General features: G+C 43.2%; 1 protein-coding gene across 3 annotated transcripts in view; it reads left to right on the forward strand.

Annotated features, from left to right (window-relative positions):
- Nucleotides 1–16902, forward strand: part of STOX2 (storkhead box 2) — a 114817-nt gene that overhangs the window by 7514 nt on the left and 90401 nt on the right. The window contains exon 1 of one of the 3 annotated variants that reach the window (XM_066632218.1): nucleotides 16779–16823. The exons of the other annotated variants lie outside the window; for them this stretch is intronic. The gene's annotated coding sequence lies outside the window, so the exon portion shown is untranslated. Of the gene's footprint in view, nucleotides 1–16778; nucleotides 16824–16902 lie in introns of those variants that run through there. 3 annotated transcript variants of the gene reach the window in all.

Consider the following 16902-nt stretch of genomic DNA (forward strand, 5'->3'; position numbering starts at 1 on the left):
GGTGCTCAGAGTTCTGTATTTTGGAATTCCGGATAAGGGATACTCAACCTGTATTATTATTTGACATGATTAACAATAGCAACATTTGTTTGGGGTTTGGGGGTGATTAGAGGGTGACTATTTTTCAGCTTTTGGTGAGTGGTATAGTTGTAGCAATGAATTAGGCAGCCATGTGGAGCAATGTGAAGTAAGTAAAAGATGAAAAAGGTTCCTATTTTTCAGAGGATAATAACAAAATGATAGGCATCCTCCTTTGTGCTTTTTGCTTTTGAAATGTGTGACTATTGCATTATACCCCTTTTGTGCTTGAGATTCACATGCATGCCTATGTACTTTTCTTATAGATAGAATACAGTAAGAGGATTGCCTCTTCCTCTAATTCTCATGGTACCCCAAATCTCTAATGAAAACACTTGATGTCATTAAGAGAGAGACTATTAGCTGACCTTTAACCACATTTACAGCACAATCCTAACAGTGCTGCATTGACCTAGAGCAGTGATTTTCAACTTTTTTCATCTCATGGCACATTGGCAAGTCACTGAAATGGTCAAGGCACACCATCGGTGTTTTGTCAATTGACAAGGTACACTGTACTGCCAGTGGGAGATTCACATCCCCCAATGGTCCTACTAATAAATGACCCTCTCCCAAATTCCCATGGCACAGCAGTGTGCCATGGCACAGTGGTTGAAAATGGCTGACCTAGAGTGTCGCAAATGTGCCATAAAGCATGTTTGCAACTACTCACAAGCGAGCAGCACTGGTGGGAAGGTCTGCACCATCCCAGCAGTGCTGTGTTCAAAGGAGAGACAGGAGGCCACTGTGTTCAAAGGAGACCTGGGCTTTGCTGTATTCAAAGGAGACCACTGGTGGAAGCAAGTAGAGGAGAGCAGGGAAGGTGGAACAGAGGCAGGGAGGGAGTGTGATGGGAAGGGCAGAATGGGGTGGGACAGGCTTCGGATGGGATCAGTGGTGAAGGTCTTCACCATATCTTAACCCCCTTCCTGGGCCTGGCAGCCTTCTCAGACTTGTGCCAGCAGTTTCACTGGTTCAGATCCAAGGTTCAGATCCAGCTTCCCATTGGGCAAGCTGGAGTTTTACTCAGGGTAAGGGAATGTTCCCTTAACTAGAGGAGATCTCCAGCTTCCTCCTTACTGAACACACTGAATACACCATAGGCCAGGGGTGCTCACACTTTTTTGGCTCGAGAGCTACTTTGAAACCCAGCAAGGCCCGGAGATCTACCAGAGTTTTTTTTACAATGTCTGCGCCATCATAACATATAACATTTATGTGTACAATGTATGTTGGTGTACCTTGAGCCCCACTGAGTATAAGAGGACTTACTCCTGAGTAGACATGCCTAGGATTAGGCTGTGAGGCTGCAATCCTAGCCACACTTACCTGGGAGTAAGCCCCATTGAGTACAATGGGCCTTACTCCCGGCGTTTCCTCCCAGAGGCACCTGAAGGGGGGGGTCGGCACTCCACGATCTACTCATTTTGCCTCACGATCTACCGGTAGATCGCGATCCACCTATTGAGCACCCCTGCCATAGGCCATGTGGCGACAGTGTGCCAGTGCTAGTTAGGATTGGCTGTCCATATGTTAAGAATTATATTCTATTTAAAATGCATTGACACTTCTTTTCTTCCTTCATTATCAACTAACTTTGCTTAGTTGCTTCAATAAACCTGAAGGAGATTTATTAGTTTTCCATGGATCCTTTTAGCTAAGTATTCTTGGGAATCATGGGATATTATACTAATGATGAAAATACTTGAGGAAACAACATAAATAACTTCTAACACAGTACTTTCCAATGTTCTTAATAAGGTGGCCTGTAATGAAGTCTAAAGTTCAAGACTTTGTTGTCAGCTAAGACCATTGACCTAGAACTGAATTCCCTGTGACATTCATGGGAATTTTCCTTCTTTCCCTACCTGATTTCTGTATGAGAATCTTGCCTTTCCATGATTTATTTATTTATTTATTAGATTTGTATTCTGCCTTTCTCCCCAAAGGGCACCCAAGGCGGCATCATTGTATTAGGGTCATAATACCAGTAGTAGATAATGTGGAATTACTGTTATTATCACTTTTACCATGTCAGCCAATTGCTTACCAACCAAAAATAACTCTTGTTTTTAATCCCACTGGAGAAAATGTGATTCCTGTAATTTGAAAAGAATAAGGAAAGCTTCCTCTAACTCAGCATAAATGCAGCCTGCTAAGAAAAACTGCACAGTCTTAATTTGTTAGGAATTATCAGCAGAAGTTTGGTCATGTTTCTGCTTCATGTAATTGGGAACACGAAGGCAGCATAAGTTTTTCTCATTAATCTCAGACTGAAAGATATTGGTAGATAGGGTTGGGGGATAGAGAACTAGGGAGAAGGGGGTGCATCACAACAATAATTTTTGCATAATTTGTGTAGAAATACATGTTTAGCTTTTGAGCAATCATATTAAAATAGGTATATAAACAATTTTTAAAAGCCAGTGCAACTCAACTGATTTATGAATTGATGTACAACTGTGTTGGTGGTGAATTCACTACAAACTAAGTGGTGAGCAGGAAAATGAGTATCTTCTGTATATTTTGTTTGTGTCAGACACATTCTAGTGGGGCACAACTCTATAGCAGTGGTCTTCAACCTTTTCCATGCCACAACCTAAGTAAGTAAAGCAAGAATGAGACTGGGGACCCATCAACAATACTGCCCCCCTCTCAGGACCCTATCCATTCGCTCCCATCGCTGCCCAACCTTCCACCTCCACTCAACCAGTTTCCAATAGTTTCTTCACAACAGCCCTGAGGTAGCAACCTGAACAGCACTGACCTTAAGAGCTGTGGGGCAAGATAGTGAGAAGAGGGCTGCTGCAGGCTGAAGGGGGTGCTCCCCAAGGCTTAGAATCTTGAAACGGAGCGATTGCAATGCACCTCCTACAAACAGAGAGTAAAGCTCCCTCAAAGCTTGAGAACCGCTGCTCTAGAGTTTAGGGCTTCCAGAGGGCTTCCCTGGCCCTCTGAAGGCCTTTTAAGAAAGAACCTTCTAAGGCCTCCCAGAAGGTGTTCTGAGGGCCAGAAAGGCTCCACAGGATTATAGAGCCCTGGGAGCCCCTGGAAGGCTGGAGCTGGCCAGAGGTTGGAGGTTCGCTGTAGCCCAGATGAAAGATCAGTATGAGCTGCATCTGGCCTGTGGGCCAGAGTTTGGGGATCCCTGCTCTAGACTAGCAATGGTTTGCTTCCAGAAACAAGCCCAAAGCAAGCCTTTGTGCACTGGAATTCCTAAGCAGCTCCATTAGTCTCGGTAGGATAATACCTTCAAGTCCAGCTCATAACCAAGTCAAGACCAGAATTTGAGCTGCAGTCTGCCCCTCTAAGATGGAGCAACCAGTAAGGTCAAGCATGCAGGCAGAATCAAGAAGACAAGAATGGACTAATCCAGCATTTCTCAAACTCTCAGGGAGTTTGAGCTCTGCAGTAAGTCCTTGCAGGGGAAAGGGGAGCATACCAAGAAAACCCAGATGACACACCCCAACCAGAGAGCCCTGGCCTCTGCCCCCTTAAGGGGTGGGGAGGGGGGAGGCAGCGACAAGATCACCAGGATTGTGTTGCTTTGGAGAAGTGCAAAACTTGCCTGGTTTTTTTTGTGGAAGCTTGCTAAATAGTCCCTATAGCCCAGTGGTATTTAAACTGGGGCGTTGGACGCCCCAGCCTGAGAGTCCTGGTCCTTTTCCCCTTAAGGGGCGGGGGCAACCAGGAGGCAGGGAGGGGCCAGCGGTGCGAGACCTTCGGCAGGGCTCCCCAGGTTAGGGAAGGTGACAGCGGAGGGATCGCGCCCCGCTCCGCTAAACCGCAAGTGGTGCGTGATCGCTCCACATTCCCTTTTGACCGGGCTGCAGGGACTGGGGTGCACCCTCCAGTCCCTGCAGCAGCCGTCCCTGGCTGCGGGAAGCCAGGCGCGAGCGCCTGCAGGACTCCCCGGGTCAGGGAAAGTGAGAGTGGGGCAATCGCGTAGGGTTCCCCGCACCCCTGGAGGGCTGCTGGGGGCTTGGGCAAGTGCACCAAGCCCCTGCAGCACCGCTGCTTCCTCCCTGCACCTGCAAAGACTTACTGCATGATTCAAACTCCCTGCAAGTTTGAAAACCGCAGCTATAGCCAATCAGGTTGCAGCTGTTCAGAAATCCGAGCTGAGGTCCTTGAATAGAAATCCTAGAGAAATTCAGCCAAGGGTCTCAGTCCTGATAGTATCTATCACTAGAAGTTCAATTTGTGGTTCGTTACATCCCATTGGGAACATGGGTTTGTGTGTATTCTACAGTCTAAATATCTAATGTTTACAGGGTTTGAACTAAACAGTTCTCTTTTCCTCTCTCTATGTGGCTGTCATCTTGGCTTTTATTTAAGAATAGAAACAGTGCAGATGTAATTGGAGCATACCTTCTTTCGTTTTCTTTTTGTAATAAATAAAAGCACAAGAAAGATATTCTCTTGTTATATTCTGAAAAGACTGAAAAGACTTATATTTTAAAAACCAGGATGGACATCTACTTGTTTATTTGAAACACAAACTGCTGTTGGATGACAGATTAATAGTTCCTGATCCTTTCTAATACAAAACTGTGTGACCAGGTGGGGTTGGGGGAATAGTTAGTTTCCTGTTTTCCTTTTCTCAACTTCCTGATGTGGCTAAAGGAAATAAAAAGTCTTTATGAGCATTTTTGATTTTTTGCCTGAGAAGGCAAAATTCAATATGGAAGACCTCTGCTCGTAAGGACACATTTCTTAAATAATTTAGAGCAGCGTTTCTCAAACTGTGGGTCGGGACCCACTAGGTGGGTTGCAAGCCAATTTCAGATGGGTCCCCATTCATTTCAATATTTTATTTTTAATTTATTAAACTTGATGCTACCATGTTTCATTTGGGGAAATGTGACAGACCTGTACTTTTAACAAGCTGCTATGTATATTCTTATAACAATGATAGTTAATATGACTTACTACTAGGTAAGTGTGGGTAGGAGTACATCCAAGGATTGTTAAAAATTTCCTGCTTGATGCTGTCACTTCTGGTCATGACATCATTCCGGTGGGTCCTGACGGATTCTCATTCTAAAAAGTGTGTCCTGGTGCTAAATGTGTAAGAACCACTGATTTAGAGAGTACAGCACTGCTATTTGGATGTCTTCTTTGCATTTTACCCCTTTACTCAGTTTCCTGCTGATTTCAATCTACACTCATAGCTTATGATAATTTGTGGTTGTATTTCTTTGCGCCACAATCTGGTAGTACTTTTATTAGGATCAACCAAATAAATGCAAAACCTTAAGCAAACTTTCAATGTCTTCATTCATCTGACTGGATGCTAACAAAGCAAAAAAGGGGGAGTGGCAGTACCTGATTCGAAGCCTTCAAAACCTGCAATTGTGAAAGTCCTATAGTGAAGCATGGGAAGAATTAAGCAAACCTGGTGGAGATTAGCCTTGACAGATAAGATCTCAGTTAGTGCCTAGGACTAACAATAGTTGAAACAATAATGTCTGTTCTTTTCCTCACCTTCAGAGTACAAAATCTGGCATTCTTCCATCTCCAGCAGGTCTCTTGACAGGTTGCTACCTACTGAAAACTTTAGGGTCTATTGCAGTGTTTCTCAACCAGTGGTAGTCGTACCACTGGTAGTACTTGAGATGGTGTTCAGTGGCACACATGGGATGTCCAAACCCTCACTGTCTGGGAGCGAGACAAGCAACGCAAAGTGACAAGCAGTGGTTGGAGGTTCAATTTGACGGGCAGAGCTCCAGTATGTGCTTTTCCAATGCTGAAAGAAGCCCTCCCATCCATTCTGAGCCTCTTACATGTGTTCGATGTATCACATCTGGCCTCCCAATCTGGAAGTAACCGGCGATGACATCATCATACTTCCAATAGGTGGACCATGCAAAGTGGTACAGTGGGGGACAAAGGTTGAGAAACACTGGTCTACTGCATCATACCTTGCCACTACCACCCCTTTTGCGTTTTGGAAAATTCCTCTTGTGTGTGTGCCAGAGAGAGAAAAAGAGAGATGTTTCATCATTAGTAATGATCAACATAAGATATACTGAATAATTTGGGTTTTGATCCTATATTCTAACCCCAAAATTGGGTCTTAAAAGCATGGCTGATGGGGAGGTGGAGGTAGAACTGAAAACAGTACTTTGGATATAGAGGCAATATGGTAGGGCATGCCAAAGGAAACTGGGTGGGTGGGTGAGTGAGCGGGCTGGGCACATGTGTCTCTACTTCTTTCCGTGTGCGACTATCAGCCCAGCTAGTTGTAACAGCCAAACAGAGTTCCAGTGTCATAACAAGTAATATGACAGCACACACTGCACCCCTGGTGGCCATTTTGGAGCTTCTGTCTCTGCAAACAGCAGCATCCTGCTGCCACAGCCAGCACCTGCTCCAGAGCAGGTAAAGAGACAGATCGTGGGTGGGGAGGTGAGGACTAGAAACAGGGAGGGAGAGTGAGGGGTGGCAATGGCACATGCTGGATCTTATCCACTTATTTGAAAACCACCCTGCCCCTTTTCCTTCCTTGGACATGCGCACCAAAATAGGTGTCCTATGTCCAAGGAGACCCATGGGGGAGTCCTAAAGGTACATTCCCTTACCTTGAGGAGGCTTCCATGTTTGCCCCCCTATTGCAGGATGCAGCTCATACTCCTTTGGCACAACTGCATCAGCACTGGAAAGTTGGAAAGGACTGAGCCCTAAGTTTGTGATCCTGTTTGTACCCACTCGGAAGTAAGTAGTGAAACTTACTCAGTGGGACTTATTTCTGAATAAACCTCCATAAGGTTGGGCTGTAAACCAGCCTAGAATCACCTAGGTATTAATTCACAACTGTTAATGAGTTAATCCATAACTAATTTGTGAATTAACCAAGCGTTGCATCCTGTAATGTATCCATGACAAATAAGCTCTCTAAGAAGCTTTTTAGATTTTGGGAACCAACAATCTAAACCACCAATTTAGATTCTGGATTTTTCCTCCAGAAACTTGTCCAATCCCCTTTTAAAGGTCCAGGCCAGTCGCCATCACCACATCCTGTGGCAAAGAGTTCCACAGACCAACCACATTGAGTTGTTCCTGTTTTTGGAATAGAGGGGGAACTTTTTCTGCTATGGCACCTCGCCTATGGAGTTCCCTCCTTAAAGAGGCTTGTCTGGTGTCTTCACTGCATTCTTTTAAGTGGCAGGCCAAGACTTTCTGTTCTCCGAGAGACCTTTATTCTTGGAATTGGTTATAGCTGCTGTGAATGGTGTAGATACTCTTAGATGCTGTAGCTGTACTTGGTTATGTAATTGGCTTTGTTTTGTTGTGCTTTTATTGCTGTTTTTAATTCTGATTTTATTTATTGTATTTTTATTTTGTACATCACCCCATATTCTTAGAAGGGTGATATAGACATTAGTTGCTGAATAAAATTGTACCTCAACATGTATAGCCTTGGTTGGCAATTGCTTTTACTGCTTTGAGGAAGGGATGAACCCCTGGCACATCTCTTGGTTATAACTACTGCTTCCCTCCACAGATGCCTGTGGGTTGACTAGTAAGAGCCAGTTTGTATCCCTTATGGGCTAGATTTGATCCTATAGTCTCCACATTAATCTCAAATGTACAGGAACTAAGCCTTGTCATGGTATTGTTAGACTGCACATAATACTCAGTTCAGAAATCTCTCAAGGTCAGGGGAGTAATTTGGCACTTTTTACAAAGTAAAAACACTTGTTTCATGTTCCATCTAAATCTTGGTCTAAAATTCATCTAAAACAGGGGTGTCCAAAGTTTTTGGCAGGAGGGCCACATAATCTCTCTGACACTGTGTCAGGGGCCGGAGAAAAAAAGAATTAATTTACATTTAAAATTTGAGTAAATTTACATAAGTTTACATAAATGAATATATTAAAGATGAACTTATATGAATGAATGAAGGTCTTGCAATAGCTCAAGGCCTATAAAAGGCCTTGCACAAAGCAAGGCTGGCCTTTTCTTTGCTGCCACTACTACATCACAGATGTGAAACAGCAAGCAGTGGAGGTAGCCCTTATCCCACAGCTCACATGAAAGGTCCAACAGTCACGCTCACGCTGAGATCAGTTGCGTCGGGCCAGTGTGGGCTCCAACAAATCTCCGGAGGGCCAGAGGCTCATTGGAGTCTGGGGGCTCCCTGAGGGCCACATTGAGAGGCCTTGAGGGCCGCAAGTGGCCCCAGGGCCGGGATTTGGGCACCCCTGATCTAAAACTAGGGAATGAAAGTAGATTCCTGGCTAGTTTAATTTCTGTGGACCCAGGCTTTGTAGTTCTTCTGTCTTGGTGAGATCTGCCTGTTTTGACCCAAATTGTAGTAACAAGTCCTTTAATCAGCAAAATAATATGATCTTTTTTTTTCTTTTGGGTTGGCAACACTAGCAAGTTTTAAGATTACTGGTGGCATGATTTTTCTGAAGGAAAACTGTTTGTGCATGCACATACAAGCTCACTGTGGGAAATGCTTTGACTAAGTTTGCTGCCTAGAGGACTGGACTCACAATTCGCTATGTAGACTTGCTCCTGCAAATATAGTTTATATTTGGTTTTGATTCAAAAGTAAGGAAGTAGTACTCTTTCAAGATTTTTCTCCAGGGAATACTCCAAGATTTTAAATTTATGTCATTTCAGGACACAATCAGCAGCTTAAATGAAGACTTTCCATTCTATAAAGAATTCCCAGTTATGAAGCACTAGTGGCAACAATTTGTTTTTCACGTTTTTGTTCCTTTAGTTTTCTGTTACAGTTGTAGAGTACAGATAGCCCACAAATATGTTCTGGCTAGCAGTTTTATTATTATTTTTTTCTGAGACATTCTAATGTTTATAATTGTGAAATTGTAGAAGATTAGCTTTTCACCTCAGATTCTGTAATCAATTCTCATCCTTACCACAAACTATAGCACAAAATCTTCTAATAGTTCATAATCATATGCATATTTATAGCACTCAGATCATCATACATTCCCATCTTAACTGCATTGTGTAGATTTGACAGAACAATTGTTCATTTTTTCACTATGGTAATTTTCTTCCTATCTCTTGATTCCTTCAGCCAGTTAGTTCAGTAACATCAAGTTGTGCAGTGAAAATCTGTGAACTTTCCTGGGATTGATGTGAGTTGAATAAGTTGCTTTAGTTAGCTTTAGAAGACTGAGGGTAGTGCAAGGATTGCTAGTCCTGTCTTAACTGGTGTGAGAAAGTCAGGTTCACGGCTTCACACATGATGATTAATTGAATTTAACTGTGCTTGTGTATTTAATTAGGTCACCCCATTTTGTTGGAAGCTGCGGTAACTGAGCACTTCATTTTAAGTACCAAATGACTCATGTACACAACCATATAGTCCACTTGTAAGGAGACATCACTTCTGGTGTTCTTGTGCAGATATTGTTTTCATTTTCAGAACTGATGATAATTCTGAAGTCTTAGGAATTAATTGCTTGATGGTTTAACAGTGGTAATAACCATAGATTGGATCCAGAAGTGCCCTTCCTCATTGGAAGGTGTCTTCCGCTCATAGAAGGTCTGCTTTACACCTTGTACTAGAACAGTGGTTCCCAAAGTATGGGTTGCCACCCACTATAGGGAACAAAAACTGGGTTATTCCCCCCTTAAGCGAAGTGGCCCAGTAATAGGGGCACTGAAAACCAGAAGTGCTCTCCACCAAACTGAGCGATTTCGAGCATTGGAAGGCCCACAGAGATAGCTGTGGGCCTCCTGGACCGTATCTCACGCGAGCGTGACCCCCCAGGTAAGGGGGAAAAAATCTTTTTTCCGCTATGCCGTGGTCACCGTGGCACAGTTGTGGCCTCCCCTGCCCCCACCCAGTCTCCACTCCACCAAGACTTACAGCAGTCCCAACTCCCTTGTAGGAGTTTGGGAACCGCTGCACTAGAATGTTGCACACCAAGATCCTATCCACCTTTTCCCAGCCCCGCATGCCCCCTGAAGCGCCTCTGACTTATGCTAGTTGGTGTAAGTCTGAGGAGATCCATTGGTGATTAGGCAACTTATGGGCAACAAAGTAACAAAGGTTTTTAATTTATCTTCCAGTGTCATCTGGTTGCCACCCCCACCATAGCATTGAGTATGTGCTCCTTCAGTGACACTGTATGTAATGGGCTGGAGGGAGATAGGTTTGGGCTGCTAATCATTATAGCTATAGAATCCGTGGTATTCCCAATAACTAACAGAAGATAATAGCAGTGGCTAGACATCAATGTGGACATTTGGGCATCCAGATTATTTTTTCTCTGTGTAGTTTTGTAGATCTCTTAACTGGTCAGATGCTGCAGCTGCTCTAGAAAGCCGACTGTTGAAATGTGTGAAAGCCTCATAAAAAGACTATAAAATGCTACAACCATCCTTTGCAGTTAGAGACTGCAGTTCACTTTTAAACTGAGATATTTTAGGATGAAGTAAAAGTGACGGGTGAATTTTTAGAACTGGGTTGCCAAATGATTCCAAAGAGAATTAACGTTATCTCTTTTCCTGAAGTTACTGTCAATTTTATTCACCAAATTCAAAGAATCCCATCCTACTTCTTAGGTATCATTTTAAGGTTGAGAAAATTTCTCATACACTTAGGGCGCAATCCTAATCCCTTATGTCAGTACTTTCCAGCACTGGCATACCTGTGCCAATGGGACATGTGCTGCATCCTGCAGTTGGGTATCACTCACGGAGACATCCTCAGAGTAAGGGAATGTTTGTTCCCTTACCTCAGAGCTGCATTGCCCTTATGTCAGTGCTGGAAAGCACTGACATAAGGGGTTAGGATTCCGCCCTTAATTTCCAATAACCTATTCATGGGGGTGAGGGGGAAATTATGAATACATAAATGCATTACTTTTCACATTGATGGGAAAATCTATTCTAAAATCTTCCTTTGGGTCATCTAAATTGAACCTGTTCCGTTTTGTCTGAGGACACTAATTAGACACCATCAATTTGTACAGGACACTGTCAGTTAGAAATTGGCAGACACCTCCATCAACAGAAACCATTTGGGGGAAACTGGATTTTGTTGCTGTAGGTCCTCCATGCAATTCAGCATAATAATCTGGGTCCTGAATAGTGTGCAGAAGGAGTTAGGCCACCCTTCTGGCCACCCAGGTCATTTTTTCAAACTTACATGGATATGGGGAGGGTTTGTGGCAGCTGCTGCAGTTGAGCATCCACAAGGCCACTGATCAAACATTTTAGTACCAGGGCCCACTTTTTAGAATTATGATCTGTTGGAACCCACCAGAAGTGATGTCATTAACCTGGAAGCGATGCTATGACCAGAAGTGACATCATCAATTTCGGCTTCAAATCTAAGCTGTGATCAGCCAATGGTCTCATTTAGATTGCACACTTGTTCTGTTATTTTGCATAGCTTGAAATTCAAACATTCCAGCTTGGAAATCAAAGCAGAATACAGGCTTGGATCCTTCTCCAACCATACAGCCATCTCTTCTTTCCAGCATTTCATCTTCCACCTATTCAGGGCAAAGCACCATGCCTCTCTCCCATTGGGAGTCTGCCCTTCCCAGTTCTGAACCCTGTATTTTCAGTTCTGTATTTTCAGTGGCAGCTGAGCTAGGTGCTATGCGACCCACTGAAGTTGGCTCGCGATCCACCTAGTAGGTCTCAACCCACTGTTTGAGAAATGCTGCACTAGGCCCTAGGTGCTGGCTGCAGATACACATAGCAGCACTCACAGTTGCCGGTCACCTTGGGAAATGTAACTCCTGATTCCCAAAATCTCTAGATGCTACTACTATACACCTCTGATGTTTCAAAGTGTGCTCTCAAACATGAATTTGGATGTTGTAAACTTCCATGAAATGAAACTCTGCCTTCCAACTACTGAATGTTTGAATCAATTTTCAGTTTCAAAAATTAATCCAAGCATGCAAGAGGTATTTGGGGGAGAGGGAAGTGTTGTTCTGAGGACTTTAAGCCACACTCCTTTTTGGATTTTCCCAATGCTAAAAAAAGTATTTTAAAAATAATTAATGAAGACACTAGAGATGTTGGTGGCAGAGAATTCATTGGATTCTGTGGTTTGAATATGTTGTTATTTAACTTGAAATGATGGTGGTCTTTTTCTATACATTCTGTCACACACACCCAGAGTATGAACAAAGGCTTAGAAATCTCCCTGATTAAGGGGAGCAGGGAGAAAGGGGAGAGACTTGGTGGTAATTCCACAGTCACAGAAGTCCAGCACAAACTCCCAGCCACAGATAATGTAATATAAGCATTATAACTGCACCAGGTCTGAAGGTTTGAATAACTCAAGTTAGTGTAACACCACCAACCTCTAAAATGTGTTTAACATTATTTGTTTCTTTTTATCCTGCCTGTTGGTCCCCACATGAGAATTCCTCCTTGGTCAAGTAGTAGAATCCATAGCAACCTGCTGGTATAACCTTTGTTGTCTGGATATGTGTACTATACTTTGGTTGGATTGATGGCACATATTTGTACTGTACGTTCTTAAAAAAAAAATCAATTGGGGAAATTTGTCTTTCCAAACCATCAGTTATGTTCAATCTGTAGATAAATCATGAAAGAATGTACACACACAAAAAGCAATTGCCTGCTGAAAAAGTAAACGTAGAAATGAATTCACTTGGGCTACAATCCTGTTCACATTTACCTGGAAGTAAGCCCCATGAACTATAATGGAACTTTCTTCTGAGCAGACTTGCATAGAATTGGGCTCTAAGATTTCAAAAAGAGCATTTTAATGTAGCATTAGAAAGTAATGTGCACAAAGGACTTTTATTAAGATATCACTGTGGAAAAGTATCCTCCAATCACATATGCCTGTTTCTGCTAAAGCTGTGTGGCTTAGAGGTTTAAATTGCTTCACATTTTTGGAAGTCAGTGTCGTAACAAGATATGCCAAACAGATGGCTTTTCTGTGTTAGGGTGCAGAACTGTCAGCTCTTAATTGCTGGAGTTCTCATTTTCTTTCTTTCCCTCCGCACCCCCCTCCCCGCTCCCTGGTTTAAATGATTTAATTTTCAAAAGCACAGCAGGAAATAAGGGTGCACCCGACTGACTGTTTTGGCGCAATTTACTAAAGGTAATTGTGCATGAAGGTCCAGTTTGTAACGCACACTGGCCTGGTTCAGGCAGTCCAAGAAAACCGTAGACGGTTGTGTCAAGAAATGTGTGTCTGAAGGAATGCTGAGCCTGTGTGCTCCCCCTTTGCTTTCCTCTTCTCCCTGGGCACAGAACTGTGATGAAAGAATTCTGGTTTGTTGAACTATAGCTCTGCATGTTGTCTGAATTATGGAGCTGTGGTTTAACTGAGACATGCAACAAGGTCAAATCCTGTTTTCATTTTCTAGTTTGTCAGCTCCTGGGTTCACATGATTTAACAAACTCGGTTCCTTTGTGAGCATAGTGAAAGTTACAGGGAAGGAGAGAGCACATGGTTTCAGCGCTGTTTCAACTTGCATTCCATGTAATCTGAACTGGGCCACTGGCCATATTCACATGTAATGACAAACTATACTTATGAGAGTGAAGTTCAGACTGATGTGTTCTCCCCTCCCCCAATTTTGTGTATGAGGAGAAGAGATTAGAAGCTTCAACCTCTAGTTTGCAATAAACCATAGTTTTGTCATGATATCTAAATGCAACGAACCATGGTTTGTACAGACAGTAGTTCTCAAACTGGGACCCCAGCTACTGCTTGATCCTGGTTTGAAAACAAACAATAGTTAGAAATAAGTCACAGTTTGCTATACTTGGGCATAGCTGCAAACTAGAAGCAGATGTTTCTTATCTTTTTCCTGTATGTGTGAAGAAGGGCATAAGGGGGAGGGAGGACGTGAGCCTGGGGTTTATTATGGCTCACTCTCGTACTGACAAACCATGGTTTGTTAAGTGCAACTACTGTGTAATCTGTTGCATGTTTTTCCATACAGTAGTGCTATACTTCCAATTTTATTGCTTAAAACAGGTTAAAACATTGCTTAAAAAAGTTTTTGGCTGGAGGGCCACATCATCTCTCTGACACTGTGTTGGGGGCTGGGGGGGGAAAGAATTAATTTACATTTAAAAATTGAATAAATTTGCATAAGTTTACATAAATGAATATATTAAAGATGAACTTGTATGAATGAATGAAGGTCTTGCAATAGCTCAAAGCCTATAAAAGGCCTTGCACAAAGCAAGTCTAGCCTTTCCTTTGCTGCCACTGCTGCATCACAGACATGAAACAGCAAGCAGTGGAGGGAGCCCTCATCCCACAGCTCACGTGAGAGGTCAAACAGTCACCCTCACGCTGAGAGCAGTTGCGTTGGGCCAGTGCGGGCTCCAACAAATCTCCAGAGGGCCAGAGGCTCATTGGAGACTGGGGGCTTCCTGAGGGTCGCATTGAGAAGCCTCGAGGGCTGCATGTGGCCCCAGGACCAGGGTTTGGGCACCCCTGGCTTAAAAGATTGCATTATATGAAAAAGACACAAACTTTCCTGCGGTTGGCTTAGACAGAAGTCTTACTATTTCTGCTCCCATATATTATCCCATTTCTCCCCTTATTATAGGTATTGTTTGTTTAAACAAGCATTTTTGTGCGCATTCACAGGTACAACTTCACAACTGCTGTGCTGTAGAGGTGGGAGAAATTAAAAACCCAATCATGACATGATATCCGGGCAATTAGGGGCTAAAGCAAGCTTCTGGCAAAAACTTTGGGGGAATCTAAGTCTAACGGTACATAGCTTGTGTCTATGTCCTTTGCACACATTGATCAGAACAGTGGAAGCTACAAGCAGTATAATTCTTAGGCTGCAATCCTATCCACACTTATGTGGGAGTAAGCTCCATTGAATATAATAGAACTTACTTCTGCGTGGAGAAGCATAGGATTTGGCTGTTAGTGAGCAATTGGGCAAAAAACAGCCTGCACAGTTTTCCTGATGTCTCAATAAATAAAAGGGGTATAGGATGGGGAAGAGGGAGTTGTAATATGAGAATTGTGAAAATTGAAATAGGAGGCCTATCTTGAGATTACGGGTATCAGAATGGAAACATAAGAACACCACCGCTGGATCAGTTCAAGGTCAATTCCTGTGTTTCTCAACCAGTGGTACGTGTACCACTGGTGGTACTTGAGGTGGTGGCTGGTGGTACTCGTGGGACCCTGGGACATCTGTAGCCCAGCAGCAAGACCAGTGACACGACACAACAAACAGCATTAGGAGGCTTGACTTGGTAGACAGAGCTCCAAAGCATGCTTTTCTGCACTCAGAAAGCCCTCCTGTCCAGCCTGAGCCTAGTGTTTGTCGCATTATATCTGGCCTCCCAATCCAGAAGTAATTGGCAATGACACCATCACCAGTTACTTTGGGAGGTACTTCCAATAGGTAGACCACGAGAAGTGGTACGGCAGGGGACAAATGCTGGTCTATTCCAGTATCCTTCTTTTCAACCATGGTGAGTCAAAACATTGAAACTGTGTAGAATGAGAAACATGGCAGCTGTTTGCAATATTTCTGCCAACATTGTAAAAAATATTATGCAAAAATTATGGTAATTCTTTGCAACCAAAATACACAAATCAGCTATAGCTTGCATTACATTTCCACTGTGGCACTTGAAGCTGAACAAGTTACCAATGTATGTGGTAGCTGCTAGTCAGCTGCCTGCCTGAAAAATGTTGTCTTGGTGCTCTGCAGTACTGTTGGATTTGCCTCATGTCTAGAAGCTCCTGGTGATTGCCCTTCCATGCTGCAATAGAGACTATGCAGTAAGCTTTTGTGTGGCCAGTTTTTATCTGAATTCACCCTCTCTCATGGTTGGAGGTAGGAATTGGAGGCAAAAGTCCAGGGAGTACCTGTGAATGGTGCCCAGAATTTATTTTGCATAGAGCATCTGTTGTGCATTGTGTTTCAGGCACTGGAATTGGAGCTGGATTCATGCTTTGAAATCTGTGGCTCACCAAACCCTGTCACTAGTTCTCAGCTTTCCTTCCCTGTCTAGAAAATGGGTGTGTTGTCAGTTTGTGGTATGGATGTTTGGAGCCTGTAGCATGCAGTGAGGGCATTGTGTATCTTGATGATAAAGTGGAATAGCTTAGCTCTATATGTTGTTAATGTAAAGGGAATAATTGTCATCTTTTGCTGCAAATCTTGAGATACCATCGAACACATCCAGTCATCAAAAATAGTCTTGGTTCATTGGTTGCACCACTTTCAATTTCACAGGTAGATGAAAGGATTTCCCAGCTAGGCGTAAAATTCCCACAGTGTTTTTTCTGTTACCATGCTCTGTGTTGCATGAGTTCCTCCATTGGAGAGTGATTAATCACTGGCTACAAGATGGAACAGAGATGGCTGGCATAACTTACAGGAGCAAACTTATCTGCTGGCTCTCTTGCTGAATGAGGTGCAGCTGTTGGAGTGATGGTGATTGTCTATTTTTGTGTGTGTGTGTATGTGTGTCTCACTGTTGTTCTGTGCTGCCCTGTCAACTTCTAATGGATTGTTTTTCAGGTCACAAGAGACGCTGCATCTACCCTTTTCAGTCATCCTGATGTATTTGTGCTTTGCCATAGAAAGGGAAACAAACAGCGGCACTTCCATACCCTGCTTATTTTGAACTTGCCATTGGCATCACTTTTGCATCTGCATCTTTAGTGGCTGCGGAGGGTTACAGCCGGTCTTCCTTGAATCCTTGCAATTTTACACAGAGGGGTTTCCACGCTTGAAGGATTACTTATGAAAGAGAGAGAGGTTAGTTATTAGTAGCGTGGCAACAGCATTATATGGTTGTTACATTTTAGGTTCAAAATTGAACTTTTTAGTGAATGGA

This window comes from Tiliqua scincoides, chromosome 6 (assembly GCF_035046505.1).
Source record: "Tiliqua scincoides isolate rTilSci1 chromosome 6, rTilSci1.hap2, whole genome shotgun sequence".
Lineage (NCBI taxonomy): Eukaryota > Metazoa > Chordata > Lepidosauria > Squamata > Scincidae > Tiliqua > Tiliqua scincoides.